The following is a 19,805-nucleotide window of genomic DNA, read 5'->3' on the forward strand; positions in this document are numbered from 1 at the left end:
GCTAATTATAAATTCAATTGTTATTATACTTTACAATATTACTGTTTGTTGTTGTATTTTTCAAAACTTGAAACTTGTGTGTGTGTGTCAGGTGGATTTTTTTAATGTTTTTGAAATAAGTCTCTTGCGCTGCTCCCCCAGCCTGCATTTATTTGATTAAAATATAGTAGCCTAGGCTATAAACTACAGTATTGTGATATATTATTACCATTTTAAATAACAGTTTCTATTTGGACATATATTAAAAGGTTTTTTTTTTGTTTTTTTTTGTCCAATTTCTTGTGCTCCTCCCTGTCCTAATCTAGGTGATGGGACCTACCAGCTGTTCCTCATCAATGGCAAGAGGATCCAGTATTTAAGCAGAGCCGGTGGGGAGAGAGAGAGAGAGAGAGAGAGAGACTGGGACTGGGACTGGGACTGGGACTGGGACTGGGACTGGGACTGGGACTGGGACTGGGACTGGGAGAGGTTTCTTCTCCCAAGAGCCTGAGGCCCCGTTTACACGATGGGAAAACGCAGATATTTCCCTGCGTTTTGGCCTGTCATTTACACGAAAACGCAGTTTTTATCCCAGAGAACGATTATTTCTAAAAACTCCGGCCAAAGTGGAGATTTCTGAAAACGCCGGTTATGTGTTGCCGTGTCAACTGGGAGAAACGGGGTTTTAGGTTCTCAAACGTCACATTATGCGCCAGAAAATGCTTACGTCATGTGAGCGCCCTATGTTCAGAGTTTGTTCCATACTGTCTATGAGTTTGTTTGGCTACTATTTGATCATGGATGCTGTTAAAGTGGTACTCATTTTTACTTTTGTGAAAACGCTTTTGGCCTGTTTGCATTTGCTTCGCTGTCTGTCCACACGAACGAACCTCGCGCCATGTCTATTGTTTTGAAAGGAACAGGAAGTCGCTCGTGCTATTCGTCGTTGTCGATTTTGAGGATTCTGATTGGCTTGCATGGCTTTATCCTTCTCCTTACACTGCCGCCCCTTTGTATTTATGCGGGTTGATGTAAACGACAACTTTTTTTGAAAACGATATTGCGTGCACGATGTTATTTTTGAAAACGGAGGGGGAGAAATATTCGTTTCTCTAAATACCCGGCTATGTGTAAATGTGGCCTGAGACTGTTGTGTTACCAGACTTGGAGTGTTGCTCTTGTTGGTGTATGTTAAGCTTAACCCTCTAAGCGCCAAAGTCGCAAAATTGCGACAAGACGTCATACTTAATAAAACAGGCTGTAGATCCTAATATGGTGTGATATCTCATTTGTATTCCCTACCACTAGATGGCAGACATGTAATACTTCAATTCAAGACCAAAATGACGTCATGTTCCTATTCAAAGTGTTGGAGGAAACAGCAGAGCAAGTGAGCGATCGTGTCATTGATGCGGAAGCAGTTCAGTTCAGAGCGTCTGAGTAAATTGTGAGATTTGTGAGAGAAAATCGTCAAATGGCTAATAAAAACTTGTACCGTGAGGATGTGTTGCTAATGTTATTCGCCGATTCTGACTCTGAAGGGGAATATTTGCCTTTTGGAAATGACGATCGGCCGTCTAATGATCGCGCTTCTCCTGGTACAGTACATCTTTGCCGTGCAATGGTGCCGTCCGCGCTTCTCCCGGTACATCTGTGCCATGCAATGGTCCCGCCCGCGCTTCTCCCGGTACATCTTTGCCGCGCAATGGTGCCGCCCGCGCTTCTCCCGGTACATCTTTGCCGTGCAATGGTGCCGCCCGCGCTTCTCCCGGTATAACTTTGCCGCGCAACGGTGCCGTCGCGCAAGGCGCGAGTGTTCACGAAGCACAAACAGATAATTTTGACCATTTGCCCAACGGGGATGGGGGTGGCAGGGGTGGACGTGGTCTTAGTGTACATAGGAGAGCTGTTGCTAGAGGTAAATAAAAAAAAACACTCCATATTTTTTCCTGAATATTACTGATGAACTGATCAAAAAGCAGGCTACTGTTCACATGTGTTTTACTACTAAAGTATTGTAATATAGTAATAATTTAGTACTTTCTCATATTTTATTGTTGGTTTCCTCTTTTCCGATCATTTGGAATGAGGATAAAAAGACAAAAAATAAATAAATTCAACTATTTCCTGAATATTACTGATGAACTGATCAACTGTTGTTCACATGCATTTTACTATATAGTATAGTAATAATTTAGTACTTTCTCCTGTTATTGTTGGTTTCCTCTTTTCTCATCATTTGGAATGAGGATAAAAAATATAAATAAAACATGCAAATAAGTTCAAACATCAGTTCAATATCTACTATTTCCTGAATATTATGAAATTCAAGAGGGTCGCCCCATGATGACGTCATAATATGCAAATTAGATGAGTATATTTACACCCAACATAAACTTTCATTCATCCCCAACATTTTTCTAATTTACAGTAGATCTCTATCTTTAAGCCCTTTCAAGCCACAAGCTTTTGAAATTTTGATGTCAAAATCCAGCATTTTTTCAAAAAAACCTTGGCGCCTAAAGGGTTAAGTGTGTTGTTACGCTTAAATGTGTTGTTACGGCTGTAGTGTGCAGCTTTGAATTGCTTGCCCATTGTTGAGTGTTGGAGCAGTAGGGAGTGGGTGCCATTTTTCTTTTCTCATTTGCTCCTGTTTTTTGTTAGTTAGGAAGTAAGGTAAGAGTTCTGTTGTTTATTTGTGTTGATTGTTGTAGGTCAATTAGGTGTTCCTTCTACCGGGTAGTGAGATCTTTTGTTTGTTTTGGCTTTACCTGCTCCTGAAGAACAGGCTTCATTTCTTTTTCTTTTGGAGCTGTTTGTTTAGGATTCTTTTTGCACTGTATTTATCACTTATTGTAAATAAATGTATTGGAAATCTTACTTTGTGTATTGTGTGCTGGGACTCAGATAGGTTAACTTTTCTTTGTCGCTGTTCATTTTTGCTTTAAAGCTACTTTCCCTTTTGCCCCTAGAAAATGAATTGGGAACGTAACAGTGGTATTGTGTAATTATTCGAATAGAATTGAGTCTTTTCTCTCTGTTTTGCATGCGTCGTCATAATCATTATTGTTATTGTTGTTATTATTATTTTAATAAATTGTTTTGCCTCTGTCACAGTGTATTCTTAACCTGAATTAGCACTGTTCATATAGGCAACACCAATAGGTGTCATGTAACACAAAATAAACCTATGTTTTCTTCATGATACAGGGCATAATCTTAGTTTCGTTTTTATTTTGTTACCATTAGACATCACTGGGTTTTAATTTGAGGTATGAAAACCTGACGATGCCACATATTGAAACACAAATTCATATAACATATTAATTAGCCTGTCATTTTCTTCATTTTCTAAGTCAATAAAGGTTATGTTAAATGAATAAATGTAGTGTAAATGTTGTAATGAAACCAACTGTACCGTTCAAAAGTACTGTTTGTTGTTGTATTTTTCAAAACTTGAAACTTGTGTGTGTGTCAGGTGGATTTTTTTAATGTTTTTGAAATAAGTCTCTTGCACTGCTCCCCCAGCCTGCATTTATTTGATTAAAATATAGTAGCCTAGGCTATAAACTACAGTATTGTGATGTATTATTACCATTTTAAATAACAGTTTCTATTTGGACATATATATAAAAAAAAAAATAAAAAAAATTGTTTTCTTTTTTTTTTTCTGATTTCTAATTGTAATAACGATCTCATAGCTTTATTTCTGCAATTGTAAATGCAGTGAAAATATATTATTGGCACTTCAAAGATGTATTTTCCTTGAATGATTTAATTTGACTGGTGTTACCGTCCCAGGACGTATGCATTTGCGTTTTCTAATGGGTAAGTGTCATTGATTGATTTATTGAGTGTGTGTGCGCGCGCAGCCAATGGACCCAACGGCCTGCTGGGAGTTGTAGTTTTGTTGTACGTTGTATTTATACCACAGAAAGGACCTGTCTTTCACTTCGATGGTAACTAAAAAAAAATTCAAGCTGCGATTTTTCACGATGGATATCCTCGCGCGATCGAGTGTAGATTGTGTTAAACACGACAAGAACCAAAAATTCTGCGTTTATTCCTTAAAACAGTCGGTATTTCCCATATTGCTTCTCCTTTGCAGCTGCCATTGGCGCACGTCACGATTATAAGCGCCTGCTATTGGCGTAGGCAATGTTTACAGCACGATTATCAAGTATGTGGTGCGAACGCAACGGAACAGTCAGATTTACCATAAATGAACATGGTGAGTAACATTTTATAAACAATATTGTCAATATTGTTTGTTTTCCCTCTATTTTGCTGACGAGAATTTCAAAATAAAGCCCTACCAGAGTCTCAATGCAACAACAGACAGTGATTGAACCGTGAATTTTGTGAACCATTACATAATCCTATATAGGCTAATTATAAATTCAATTGTTATTATACTTTACAATATTACTGTTTGTTGTTGTATTTTTCAAAACTTGAAACTTGTGTGTGTGTGTCAGGTGGATTTTTTTAATGTTTTTGAAATAAGTCTCTTGCGCTGCTCCCCCAGCCTGCATTTATTTGATTAAAATATAGTAGCCTAGGCTATAAACTACAGTATTGTGATATATTATTACCATTTTAAATAACAGTTTCTATTTGGACATATATTAAAAGGTTTTTTTTTTGTTTTTTTTTGTCCAATTTCTTGTGCTCCTCCCTGTCCTAATCTAGGTGATGGGACCTACCAGCTGTTCCTCATCAATGGCAAGAGGATCCAGTATTTAAGCAGAGCCGGTGGGGAGAGAGAGAGAGAGAGAGAGAGAGAGACTGGGACTGGGACTGGGACTGGGACTGGGACTGGGACTGGGACTGGGACTGGGACTGGGACTGGGAGAGGTTTCTTCTCCCAAGAGCCTGAGGCCCCGTTTACACGATGGGAAAACGCAGATATTTCCCTGCGTTTTGGCCTGTCATTTACACGAAAACGCAGTTTTTATCCCAGAGAACGATTATTTCTAAAAACTCCGGCCAAAGTGGAGATTTCTGAAAACGCCGGTTATGTGTTGCCGTGTCAACTGGGAGAAACGGGGTTTTAGGTTCTCAAACGTCACATTATGCGCCAGAAAATGCTTACGTCATGTGAGCGCCCTATGTTCAGAGTTTGTTCCATACTGTCTATGAGTTTGTTTGGCTACTATTTGATCATGGATGCTGTTAAAGTGGTACTCATTTTTACTTTTGTGAAAACGCTTTTGGCCTGTTTGCATTTGCTTCGCTGTCTGTCCACACGAACGAACCTCGCGCCATGTCTATTGTTTTGAAAGGAACAGGAAGTCGCTCGTGCTATTCGTCGTTGTCGATTTTGAGGATTCTGATTGGCTTGCATGGCTTTATCCTTCTCCTTACACTGCCGCCCCTTTGTATTTATGCGGGTTGATGTAAACGACAACTTTTTTTGAAAACGATATTGCGTGCACGATGTTATTTTTGAAAACGGAGGGGGAGAAATATTCGTTTCTCTAAATACCCGGCTATGTGTAAATGTGGCCTGAGACTGTTGTGTTACCAGACTTGGAGTGTTGCTCTTGTTGGTGTATGTTAAGCTTAACCCTCTAAGCGCCAAAGTCGCAAAATTGCGACAAGACGTCATACTTAATAAAACAGGCTGTAGATCCTAATATGGTGTGATATCTCATTTGTATTCCCTACCACTAGATGGCAGACATGTAATACTTCAATTCAAGACCAAAATGACGTCATGTTCCTATTCAAAGTGTTGGAGGAAACAGCAGAGCAAGTGAGCGATCGTGTCATTGATGCGGAAGCAGTTCAGTTCAGAGCGTCTGAGTAAATTGTGAGATTTGTGAGAGAAAATCGTCAAATGGCTAATAAAAACTTGTACCGTGAGGATGTGTTGCTAATGTTATTCGCCGATTCTGACTCTGAAGGGGAATATTTGCCTTTTGGAAATGACGATCGGCCGTCTAATGATCGCGCTTCTCCTGGTACAGTACATCTTTGCCGTGCAATGGTGCCGTCCGCGCTTCTCCCGGTACATCTGTGCCATGCAATGGTCCCGCCCGCGCTTCTCCCGGTACATCTTTGCCGCGCAATGGTGCCGCCCGCGCTTCTCCCGGTACATCTTTGCCGTGCAATGGTGCCGCCCGCGCTTCTCCCGGTATAACTTTGCCGCGCAACGGTGCCGTCGCGCAAGGCGCGAGTGTTCACGAAGCACAAACAGATAATTTTGACCATTTGCCCAACGGGGATGGGGGTGGCAGGGGTGGACGTGGTCTTAGTGTACATAGGAGAGCTGTTGCTAGAGGTAAATAAAAAAAAACACTCCATATTTTTTCCTGAATATTACTGATGAACTGATCAAAAAGCAGGCTACTGTTCACATGTGTTTTACTACTAAAGTATTGTAATATAGTAATAATTTAGTACTTTCTCATATTTTATTGTTGGTTTCCTCTTTTCCGATCATTTGGAATGAGGATAAAAAGACAAAAAATAAATAAATTCAACTATTTCCTGAATATTACTGATGAACTGATCAACTGTTGTTCACATGCATTTTACTATATAGTATAGTAATAATTTAGTACTTTCTCCTGTTATTGTTGGTTTCCTCTTTTCTCATCATTTGGAATGAGGATAAAAAATATAAATAAAACATGCAAATAAGTTCAAACATCAGTTCAATATCTACTATTTCCTGAATATTATGAAATTCAAGAGGGTCGCCCCATGATGACGTCATAATATGCAAATTAGATGAGTATATTTACACCCAACATAAACTTTCATTCATCCCCAACATTTTTCTAATTTACAGTAGATCTCTATCTTTAAGCCCTTTCAAGCCACAAGCTTTTGAAATTTTGATGTCAAAATCCAGCATTTTTTCAAAAAAACCTTGGCGCCTAAAGGGTTAAGTGTGTTGTTACGCTTAAATGTGTTGTTACGGCTGTAGTGTGCAGCTTTGAATTGCTTGCCCATTGTTGAGTGTTGGAGCAGTAGGGAGTGGGTGCCATTTTTCTTTTCTCATTTGCTCCTGTTTTTTGTTAGTTAGGAAGTAAGGTAAGAGTTCTGTTGTTTATTTGTGTTGATTGTTGTAGGTCAATTAGGTGTTCCTTCTACCGGGTAGTGAGATCTTTTGTTTGTTTTGGCTTTACCTGCTCCTGAAGAACAGGCTTCATTTCTTTTTCTTTTGGAGCTGTTTGTTTAGGATTCTTTTTGCACTGTATTTATCACTTATTGTAAATAAATGTATTGGAAATCTTACTTTGTGTATTGTGTGCTGGGACTCAGATAGGTTAACTTTTCTTTGTCGCTGTTCATTTTTGCTTTAAAGCTATACTTTCCCTTTTGCCCCTAGAAAATGAATTGGGAACGTAACAGTGGTATTGTGTAATTATTCGAATAGAATTGAGTCTTTTCTCTCTGTTTTGCATGCGTCGTCATAATCATTATTGTTATTGTTGTTATTATTATTTTAATAAATTGTTTTGCCTCTGTCACAGTGTATTCTTAACCTGAATTAGCACTGTTCATATAGGCAACACCAATAGGTGTCATGTAACACAAAATAAACCTATGTTTTCTTCATGATACAGGGCATAATCTTAGTTTCGTTTTTATTTTGTTACCATTAGACATCACTGGGTTTTAATTTGAGGTATGAAAACCTGACGATGCCACATATTGAAACACAAATTCATATAACATATTAATTAGCCTGTCATTTTCTTCATTTTCTAAGTCAATAAAGGTTATGTTAAATGAATAAATGTAGTGTAAATGTTGTAATGAAACCAACTGTACCGTTCAAAAGTACTGTTTGTTGTTGTATTTTTCAAAACTTGAAACTTGTGTGTGTGTCAGGTGGATTTTTTTAATGTTTTTGAAATAAGTCTCTTGCACTGCTCCCCCAGCCTGCATTTATTTGATTAAAATATAGTAGCCTAGGCTATAAACTACAGTATTGTGATGTATTATTACCATTTTAAATAACAGTTTCTATTTGGACATATATATAAAAAAAAAAATAAAAAAAATTGTTTTCTTTTTTTTTTTCTGATTTCTAATTGTAATAACGATCTCATAGCTTTATTTCTGCAATTGTAAATGCAGTGAAAATATATTATTGGCACTTCAAAGATGTATTTTCCTTGAATGATTTAATTTGACTGGTGTTACCGTCCCAGGACGTATGCATTTGCGTTTTCTAATGGGTAAGTGTCATTGATTGATTTATTGAGTGTGTGTGCGCGCGCAGCCAATGGACCCAACGGCCTGCTGGGAGTTGTAGTTTTGTTGTACGTTGTATTTATACCACAGAAAGGACCTGTCTTTCACTTCGATGGTAACTAAAAAAAAATTCAAGCTGCGATTTTTCACGATGGATATCCTCGCGCGATCGAGTGTAGATTGTGTTAAACACGACAAGAACCAAAAATTCTGCGTTTATTCCTTAAAACAGTCGGTATTTCCCATATTGCTTCTCCTTTGCAGCTGCCATTGGCGCACGTCACGATTATAAGCGCCTGCTATTGGCGTAGGCAATGTTTACAGCACGATTATCAAGTATGTGGTGCGAACGCAACGGAACAGTCAGATTTACCATAAATGAACATGGTGAGTAACATTTTATAAACAATATTGTCAATATTGTTTGTTTTCCCTCTATTTTGCTGACGAGAATTTCAAAATAAAGCCCTACCAGAGTCTCAATGCAACAACAGACAGTGATTGAACCGTGAATTTTGTGAACCATTACATAATCCTATATAGGCTAATTATAAATTCAATTGTTATTATACTTTACAATATTACTGTTTGTTGTTGTATTTTTCAAAACTTGAAACTTGTGTGTGTGTGTCAGGTGGATTTTTTTAATGTTTTTGAAATAAGTCTCTTGCGCTGCTCCCCCAGCCTGCATTTATTTGATTAAAATATAGTAGCCTAGGCTATAAACTACAGTATTGTGATATATTATTACCATTTTAAATAACAGTTTCTATTTGGACATATATTAAAAGGTTTTTTTTTTGTTTTTTTTTGTCCAATTTCTTGTGCTCCTCCCTGTCCTAATCTAGGTGATGGGACCTACCAGCTGTTCCTCATCAATGGCAAGAGGATCCAGTATTTAAGCAGAGCCGGTGGGGAGAGAGAGAGAGAGAGAGAGAGAGAGACTGGGACTGGGACTGGGACTGGGACTGGGACTGGGACTGGGACTGGGACTGGGACTGGGACTGGGACTGGGAGAGGTTTCTTCTCCCAAGAGCCTGAGGCCCCGTTTACACGATGGGAAAACGCAGATATTTCCCTGCGTTTTGGCCTGTCATTTACACGAAAACGCAGTTTTTATCCCAGAGAACGATTATTTCTAAAAACTCCGGCCAAAGTGGAGATTTCTGAAAACGCCGGTTATGTGTTGCCGTGTCAACTGGGAGAAACGGGGTTTTAGGTTCTCAAACGTCACATTATGCGCCAGAAAATGCTTACGTCATGTGAGCGCCCTATGTTCAGAGTTTGTTCCATACTGTCTATGAGTTTGTTTGGCTACTATTTGATCATGGATGCTGTTAAAGTGGTACTCATTTTTACTTTTGTGAAAACGCTTTTGGCCTGTTTGCATTTGCTTCGCTGTCTGTCCACACGAACGAACCTCGCGCCATGTCTATTGTTTTGAAAGGAACAGGAAGTCGCTCGTGCTATTCGTCGTTGTCGATTTTGAGGATTCTGATTGGCTTGCATGGCTTTATCCTTCTCCTTACACTGCCGCCCCTTTGTATTTATGCGGGTTGATGTAAACGACAACTTTTTTTGAAAACGATATTGCGTGCACGATGTTATTTTTGAAAACGGAGGGGGAGAAATATTCGTTTCTCTAAATACCCGGCTATGTGTAAATGTGGCCTGAGACTGTTGTGTTACCAGACTTGGAGTGTTGCTCTTGTTGGTGTATGTTAAGCTTAACCCTCTAAGCGCCAAAGTCGCAAAATTGCGACAAGACGTCATACTTAATAAAACAGGCTGTAGATCCTAATATGGTGTGATATCTCATTTGTATTCCCTACCACTAGATGGCAGACATGTAATACTTCAATTCAAGACCAAAATGACGTCATGTTCCTATTCAAAGTGTTGGAGGAAACAGCAGAGCAAGTGAGCGATCGTGTCATTGATGCGGAAGCAGTTCAGTTCAGAGCGTCTGAGTAAATTGTGAGATTTGTGAGAGAAAATCGTCAAATGGCTAATAAAAACTTGTACCGTGAGGATGTGTTGCTAATGTTATTCGCCGATTCTGACTCTGAAGGGGAATATTTGCCTTTTGGAAATGACGATCGGCCGTCTAATGATCGCGCTTCTCCTGGTACAGTACATCTTTGCCGTGCAATGGTGCCGTCCGCGCTTCTCCCGGTACATCTGTGCCATGCAATGGTCCCGCCCGCGCTTCTCCCGGTACATCTTTGCCGCGCAATGGTGCCGCCCGCGCTTCTCCCGGTACATCTTTGCCGTGCAATGGTGCCGCCCGCGCTTCTCCCGGTATAACTTTGCCGCGCAACGGTGCCGTCGCGCAAGGCGCGAGTGTTCACGAAGCACAAACAGATAATTTTGACCATTTGCCCAACGGGGATGGGGGTGGCAGGGGTGGACGTGGTCTTAGTGTACATAGGAGAGCTGTTGCTAGAGGTAAATAAAAAAAAACACTCCATATTTTTTCCTGAATATTACTGATGAACTGATCAAAAAGCAGGCTACTGTTCACATGTGTTTTACTACTAAAGTATTGTAATATAGTAATAATTTAGTACTTTCTCATATTTTATTGTTGGTTTCCTCTTTTCCGATCATTTGGAATGAGGATAAAAAGACAAAAAATAAATAAATTCAACTATTTCCTGAATATTACTGATGAACTGATCAACTGTTGTTCACATGCATTTTACTATATAGTATAGTAATAATTTAGTACTTTCTCCTGTTATTGTTGGTTTCCTCTTTTCTCATCATTTGGAATGAGGATAAAAAATATAAATAAAACATGCAAATAAGTTCAAACATCAGTTCAATATCTACTATTTCCTGAATATTATGAAATTCAAGAGGGTCGCCCCATGATGACGTCATAATATGCAAATTAGATGAGTATATTTACACCCAACATAAACTTTCATTCATCCCCAACATTTTTCTAATTTACAGTAGATCTCTATCTTTAAGCCCTTTCAAGCCACAAGCTTTTGAAATTTTGATGTCAAAATCCAGCATTTTTTCAAAAAAACCTTGGCGCCTAAAGGGTTAAGTGTGTTGTTACGCTTAAATGTGTTGTTACGGCTGTAGTGTGCAGCTTTGAATTGCTTGCCCATTGTTGAGTGTTGGAGCAGTAGGGAGTGGGTGCCATTTTTCTTTTCTCATTTGCTCCTGTTTTTTGTTAGTTAGGAAGTAAGGTAAGAGTTCTGTTGTTTATTTGTGTTGATTGTTGTAGGTCAATTAGGTGTTCCTTCTACCGGGTAGTGAGATCTTTTGTTTGTTTTGGCTTTACCTGCTCCTGAAGAACAGGCTTCATTTCTTTTTCTTTTGGAGCTGTTTGTTTAGGATTCTTTTTGCACTGTATTTATCACTTATTGTAAATAAATGTATTGGAAATCTTACTTTGTGTATTGTGTGCTGGGACTCAGATAGGTTAACTTTTCTTTGTCGCTGTTCATTTTTGCTTTAAAGCTATACTTTCCCTTTTGCCCCTAGAAAATGAATTGGGAACGTAACAGTGGTATTGTGTAATTATTCGAATAGAATTGAGTCTTTTCTCTCTGTTTTGCATGCGTCGTCATAATCATTATTGTTATTGTTGTTATTATTATTTTAATAAATTGTTTTGCCTCTGTCACAGTGTATTCTTAACCTGAATTAGCACTGTTCATATAGGCAACACCAATAGGTGTCATGTAACACAAAATAAACCTATGTTTTCTTCATGATACAGGGCATAATCTTAGTTTCGTTTTTATTTTGTTACCATTAGACATCACTGGGTTTTAATTTGAGGTATGAAAACCTGACGATGCCACATATTGAAACACAAATTCATATAACATATTAATTAGCCTGTCATTTTCTTCATTTTCTAAGTCAATAAAGGTTATGTTAAATGAATAAATGTAGTGTAAATGTTGTAATGAAACCAACTGTACCGTTCAAAAGTACTGTTTGTTGTTGTATTTTTCAAAACTTGAAACTTGTGTGTGTGTGTGTGTGTGTGTGAGGTGGATTTTTTTAATGTTTTTGAAATAAGTCTCTTGCACTGCTCCCCCAGCCTGCATTTATTTGATTAAAATATAGTAGCCTAGGCTATAAACTACAGTATTGTGATGTATTATTACCATTTTAAATAACAGTTTCTATTTGGACATATATAAAAAAAAAATTTTTTTTTTTTTTTTTTTTCTGATTTCTAATTGTAATAACGATCTCATAGCTTTATTTCTGCAATTGTAAATGCAGTGAAAATATATTATTGGCACTTCAAAGATGTATTTTCCTTGAATGATTTAATTTGACTGGTGTTACCGTCCCAGGACGTATGCATTTGCGTTTTCTAATGGGTAAGTGTCATTCATTGATTTATTGAGTGTGTGTGCGCGCGCAGCCAATGGACCCAACGGCCTGCTGGGAGTTGTAGTTTTGTTGTACGTTGTTGTTATACCACAGAAAGGACCTGTCTTTCACTTCGATGGTAACTAAAAAAAAATTCAAGCTGCGATTTTTCACGATGGATATCCTCGCGCGATCGAGTGTAGATTGTGTTAAACACGACAAGAACCAAAAATTCTGCGTTTATTCCTTAAAACAGTCGGTATTTCCCATATTGCTTCTCCTTTGCAGCTGCCATTGGCGCACGTCACGATTATAAGCGCCTGCTATTGGCGTAGGCAATGTTTACAGCACGATTATCAAGTATGTGGTGCGAACGCAACGGAACAGTCAGATTTACCATAAATGAACATGGTGAGTAACATTTTATAAACAATATTGTCAATATTGTTTGTTTTCCCTCTATTTTGCTGACGAGAATTTCAAAATAAAGCCCTACCAGAGTCTCAATGCAACAACAGACAGTGATTGAACCGTGAATTTTGTGAACCATTACATAATCCTATATAGGCTAATTATAAATTCAATTGTTATTATACTTTACAATATTACTGTTTGTTGTTGTATTTTTCAAAACTTGAAACTTGTGTGTGTGTGTGTCAGGTGGATTTTTTTAATGTTTTTGAAATAAGTCTCTTGCGCTGCTCCCCCAGCCTGCATTTATTTGATTAAAATATAGTAGCCTAGGCTATAAACTACAGTATTGTGATATATTATTACCATTTTAAATAACAGTTTCTATTTGGACATATATTAAAAGTTTTTTTTTTGGGGTTTTTTTTGTCCAATTTCTTGTGCTCCTCCCTGTCCTAATCTAGGTGATGGGACCTACCAGCTGTTCCTCATCAATGGCAAGAGGATCCAGTATTTAAGCAGAGCCGGGGGGAGAGAGAGAGAGAGAGAGAGACTGGGACTGGGACTGGGACTGGGACTGGGACTGGGACTGGGAGAGGTTTCTTCTCCCAAGAGCCTGAGGCCCCGTTTACACGATGGGAAAATGAGCAGGCAAGATGAGCGCCCTATGTTCAGAGTTTGTTCCATACTGTCTATGAGTTTGTTTGGCTACTATTTGATCATGGATGCTGTTAAAGTGGTACTCATTTTTACTTTTGTGAAAACGCTTTTGGCCTGTTTGCATTTGCTTCGCTGTCTGTCCACACGAACGAACCTCGCGCCATGTCTATTGTTTTGAAAGGAACAGGAAGTCGCTCGTGCTATTCGTCGTTGTCGATTTTGAGGATTCTGATTGGCTTGCATGGCTTTATCCTTCTCCTTACACTGCCGCCCCTTTGTATTTATGCGGGTTGATGTAAACGACAACTTTTTTTGAAAACGATATTGCGTGCACGATGTTATTTTTGAAAACGGAGGGGGAGAAATATTCGTTTCTCTAAATACCCGGCTATGTGTAAATGTGGCCTGAGACTGTTGTGTTACCAGACTTGGAGTGTTGCTCTTGTTGGTGTATGTTAAGCTTAAGTGTGTTGTTACGCTTAAATGTGTTGTTACGGCTGTAGTGTGCAGCTTTGAATTGCTTGCCCATTGTTGAGTGTTGGAGCAGTAGGGAGTGGGTGCAACATTGGCTGTGAATCTGAATAAAATGTGTCTTTACACAAAACATTATCATAATTCAACCTGTATGTATTAAAAGCCGTAGTCACCTTTCACTTATTCATGCAAAAGCCATAAAAATTATGACTGAGATTATCTTAAATTTATACTATTTTTGAGAGGATAGATAGATGAATTTACTCACTTTTTCAATTTGTCCTTTCAGGGAGATATATACTGTTTTTGCCATTTCTGCTTTCTACCTCCTCTGGCAACTCAAAGGGAGCAGTTTTGCATTTTTTGGATGCAGGACCAAGAAAAGTACACGCAGATTTCATGGACAATATGTAATTTTTAATAATATGAACCACACCCGTTTCAAACAGTTGGGTGTCACCGTCCACTGGAGCCATAAAGGTTCTCTCAACATTAGTGAGGGCACTGATGGTGGTCGTTTAGAAAGACCCAATCTTAACTTTATCTGTGGACACTTCATGTTTTTGTGCGGCGGTTTGTGCGGTTGTCCACTGTCACGGCTTTTTGCCTGGCTCCTCCTCCTGTCTGTGTGCTGCGTCTGTCTCCTACAGGTGAGCTGGGCGCAGGTGTTTGGAGTTGTGCTAATCAGTTCCTGGTTTAGGCCTTTAAAGACGCTTCAGATGAGACCGAGGAGGGCTGCCGCTGTTCCATCTCTCCCGCACCGTTTAGGACTTTGTTTTGCTTATTCACTGCACCTCATTATACTGATTGCTTACATTATTATTTTTCAAAGTCAACTGCATTACTGTCTGTATACAATTTATTCTGTTAAATTCTATTTATTTAATAAATCTAATATCCATTGCTATTCCGCGTGTGGTCTTTCCCTACTCTGTTGCTTGCTTTGAGCCAGGCTTGTAACAGATTTGGGGATCTCGTCTGGGATTTTGAACCATCGATCGGTAAATATGCGTTTTTTTTGCATTTCTCAATTGAGTTTGAGTATTTAATAGTGTTCGTTGTTAAACGCACTTGATATTGTAGGCCGTTTTGATTAACGTGCCTAATTTGTTGACTGTATTTGGATCCTATGGTGATCCGGCGCAGTAAGTTTGATTGGGCTTTTAACGCATGGTAAATTATTGGGAAAGACACACGCGGATCGGTTTAATTAGGTTGAGATATTTATTTTTTTTTTTTGCATTAAGTCGGTGCGGGAGACAAAGAGATAATTTGGTTTGTTTGTGCCTGGGGTTGTTTAAATACATCCAGGTTAAAGTATTGCGGGTGGTTCATTGTTGGGTAAGTGCGGGCCTTCGCTGTGTTTGCGAGACAAAAATTATTTATAACAAATTGATGGTGTAGCCATTGGAGCTTTGCGAACCCCTGCTAAGCGCGTAACGCTTGTTTGTTATTTTAGTTTTTTGTTTTTGTGCTATATCCTGGGCGGAGGGCACAGTCGTGGATGCCTGCTTTAACGGCATTTTGTCGGGGAAGTTAAGGTGCCGCTGATATCGTGTATTAAAAATCTCTGTTCTTGGGATATGCATGAAGTGGATCGATGTGTGCAGGGTAGCTCCGTTTTTTTTTTGTCTTGTAGCTGCAGTGTGGTGGCCGCACTTACATTGATGAATGTGCTCATTTAAAAATTTGGTTTAAGGGTTAAAGCAAAACGGCAGAGGAAATAAATGGATACTTTAGATCATTTTTTCGCTGCTCCATCAGATCAGGTTTTAGATACGTTGACTAAGGAGCAGTTGTGTGACGTTAGTGAACATTATAATTTTGAATTGGGCTTAAAAAAAAATGCGAAATTGGCGCAGATAAGGCAGGCGGTTAGAACTAAATTGGCAGAAAGAAAAGTTCTTCCATCAATTGCTTCAATGGATGAGTTGGAGCCTGAAGGTGCTTCAACGCCACGGGTAAGTTTGGGTGAGTCTCGCAGTAATTTTGGTCTTACCTTTGAACAACAAAAAGAGCTGTTAGAAATGCAACAAAGAGAGAGAGAAGCTGAACGTAGAGAGAGAGAAGCTGAACGCCAACTAGAATATAATAAAATCAAAAGTGATCGAGAAATTGCTTTAGAACGTCTTAGGTTGATTGCAGAAGGGAAAATTAGAGGTGATACCGGTGGGGATGTCCCGACTGGACCAGTGCGCACCCCTGATATCTCTAATATGGCCAGATTGCTACCAAGGTTTAATGAGAAAGATCCGGATGTGTTCTTTTCACTGTTTGAAAGTGTGGCAGATGATCGTGGTTGGAGTGATCCTGAACGAACGTTGTTACTCCAGAGCGTTTTAGTTGGAAAAGCGCAGGAGGCGTTTATTGCTTTGTCGGTGCCTGAAAGAAGGATTTATAAAAGCGTGAAAGATGCTGTGCTTAAAGTATATGAGTTAGTTCCAGAAGCATATAGGCTGCGATTTCGAAATTGGAAGAAGGGAGAAAAGCAGACTTATACAGAGGTAGTAAGAGAACTGAATTGTCATTTCAATCGTTGGTGTGCTGCAGTAGGCGTTTCTACCTTTGAAGAGTTGTGTAATTTAATTGTTTTAGAGCAATTTAGAAACATCCTCCCTGATCGAATCGCAGTATATATAAATGAGCGAAAGGTAAAAATAGCAGCAGATGCCGCAGTTTTATCTGATGAATACGTTTTAACGCACAGGCAAAATGTTAAAGAATATAATCCAGGAAAGGGCTACCGCGAGCAGCGCTTTGGACGTTTCAGTGAACGTTCAGGATTTTCTAATACTGCCACCAGTCAGTCATTTGCCAAGGAACAGTCTCGTGGCAAGGCAGATCCGGATGCTTGTCGTTACTGTTTTGAGAAGGGGCATTGGAAGAACGAGTGTCCAGCCTTGAAAGAAAGGGGCCAGAGGAGCAAACCTGGCGCGGCAAGACCTGTTGCTCTTGCCGTTACTGGTGCGCGCGCACGGTCTGAGTTCATCCATACAGAGATTAGGTCAAACCCTGAAGTGGGTGTGGCCTCCTCTAACTTGTCTGCTGACAGCCTTGTTGGATCTAGCCAGTATCGCCGTTCGGATGTAATTGAAGCCGATGTCAATGATTACTCTCCCTTCATTACAGATGGCTTCGTATCGTTGGTGGGCAGTTCTGCTAAGGTGCCAGTTAAAATTCTTAGAGATACGGGGGCCGGTGAATCTTTTCTCCTAGAGTCTGTTTTGCCTCTTTCTAGTGAGTCCAGCACTGGTAATGTTTTAGTGAGGGGAATTGGGTTGCAGGTTGTAACTGTTCCTCTGCATAAGGTTGAGCTACAGTCAGACCTGGTTCAGGGTGAGGTTGTCATTGCTGTGCGCCATTCGTTGCCTGTAGATGGTGTACATCTCATCTTGGGTAATAACTTGGCTGGAGAGCGTGTTTGGCGTGATGTGCCGCCACCTGTGGTGGTTAAGAGTGTTCCATCTATTCCATCAGGTGCTGATAGTAGCCTGCAGAGCTTACCTGAGGTGTTTACTGCCTGTGCAGTAACACGTGCCATGAACCGTGCCTCTGGAACTGAGGTTTTAGAGAAAAATCGTAAGCCTGATTTACAGCCTATTGTTTTGCCAGATTTGCCATCTTCTCTGTCATTTAGTGATTTTGTTGTAGCTCAGAAGGAGGACTCAACATTGAGTGAACTGTTTGCTGAGGTTTTGCCTGTTGAGGAGCGACATAGTGCAGCGAGGGGTTGTTTTTGTTCAGGATGGGTTGTTGGTTCGTAAGTGGATGCCTCAGATTAATGAGGTGTTTGAGGATCCTGTTTTCCAGATAGTAGTGCCTGTGAAGTTTAGAAACTTGATACTACAGACGGCTCATGGTGATATAGCGGGCCATTTGGGTGTGCGGAAGACGTATGACAGACTTATGAAGTACTTCTATTGGCCTTGCCTCAAGAAGGATGTGGCATGCTTCATTAAGACCTGTCATACATGTCAGCTGACTGGAAAGCCTAATCAGGTGATCAAGCCCGCTCCACTTTACCCTATTCCAGCTTTAGGGAACCCATTTGAGTATTTGCTAATTGACTGTGTTGGACCTTTGCCTCCATCCAAGTCAGGGTGTGTTTACCTTTTGACTGTGATGTGTCAGGCCACCCGTTACCCCGCTGCCTATGCGTTACGTACAATTTCTACCAAGTCGGTGGTGAAGGCTCTCTCTCAGTTTATCTCCATCTTTGGCATCCCACAGATTATTCAGAGTGACAGAGGCTCCAATTTTACATCACGTATGTTTTCAGAAGTGCTTGAGCAGCTGCATGTTAAACATCAGGTTAGTAGTGCTTATCACGCCCAGAGCCAAGGCTCTTTGGAGCGTTTTCACCAGACGCTCAAGTCACTACTTAGGGGTTACTGTGTTCAGCTCAGTAAAGACTGGGAGGAAGGGCTTCCATGGTTGTTGCTAGCAGCACGTGAGGTAACACAGGAGAGTACAGGTTTCTCACCTAATGATTTGGTGTTCGGCCATAGAGTTCGTGGGCCTTTAGCTGTTCTGCAGGATAAGCTGAAGTGTCCCGAAAGTCCTACTAACTTGTTGGAGTATGTGAACGGCTTCCGCCGGAAATTGTTCTTAGCTTGTGAGATGGCTGTAGAAAATCTGACTAAGGCTCAGAAGAAAATGAAGTGCTGGTATGACCGCCGGGCTGAGCTGAGAGAGTTCAGTCCTGGAGATCAGGTTCTGGCACTGTTGCCGATAGCCGGTTCTCCCTTTCTTGCTAAATATGCAGGTCCTTACACGGTTGTTCGGCAGGTGTCAGACCTGAACTATCTAGTTTCAACTCCTGATCGCAGGCGTAATACGCAACTCTGTCACATTAATCTTTTGAAATCTTATTACAGTAGGTCTCCGGTTTCTGGGGCAGCGGAGACTGGTGATCAGGTTAAGTCAGTTGCTTTGGCCGCAAGTGCTGGGATATCTAGCTTCTCTCCCCACATGGTGGCAGCGTGTGGTGATGAGGATGTGGTTAGCCCAGACGACTGTGTGCTTCAGCCTCGGTTGAAGAACTCCGAGAAGTTGTCTGAGTTAGATACACTACTTGGGCATTTGTCTAAGGAGAGGGCATTAGAAGTTGAGTCGTTGATTTTAAACTTTCCTGCCTTGTTTTCAGACACACCGTCATGCACTCATTTGATCCAGCACGACATTGATGTGGGTGACACTGAGCCGATAAGGCAGAGGTTTTATCGGGTGTCACTCGAGAAACAGCAGCATCTAGAGGCAGAGGTGAAGTATCTCTTGAATAATGGTTTGGCAGAACCCTCTTATTCCAGTTGGGCTTCCCCTTGCATTCTAGTTAGTAAACCTGATGGAACGTATAGATTTTGTACCGATTATAGGAAGCTAAATAACATCACAAAGCCAGATTCTTTTCCGCTTCCAAGGGTTGAAGACTGTGTTGACCGGGTAGGATCGGCCAGGTTCGTAAGTAAATTTGATTTACTTAAAGGCTACTATCAAGTTCCTTTGACACCTCGAGCTTAGGAGGTTTCAGCCTTTATCACGCCGTCTGGCCTATATTCGTACTCTGTGATGAGCTTTGGGTTACGAAATGCGCCCGCCACATTTCAGCGACTAATGAACCGCGTAGTCTCTGGTTTACAGGGCTGTGCGGTTTATTTGGACGATGTGGTTGTGTATAGTGATGGGTGGTCTGAACATCTTGAGCGTATCCAGGC

General features: G+C 40.3%; 1 protein-coding gene across 1 annotated transcript in view; it reads right to left on the reverse strand.

Moving 5' to 3' along the window:
• LOC309510013 (uncharacterized protein) overlaps positions 1 to 19,805 on the reverse strand; it is a gene marked incomplete at its 3' end in the record, with an annotated part of 1,894,646 nt that overhangs the window by 507,187 nt on the left and 1,367,654 nt on the right. The window lies entirely within an intron of this gene.

The sequence above is a fragment of the Leuciscus leuciscus genome (assembly GCF_965113295.1).
Source record: "Leuciscus leuciscus genome assembly, contig: SUPER_11_unloc_1, whole genome shotgun sequence".
NCBI classification, from domain to species: domain Eukaryota; kingdom Metazoa; phylum Chordata; class Actinopteri; order Cypriniformes; family Leuciscidae; genus Leuciscus; species Leuciscus leuciscus.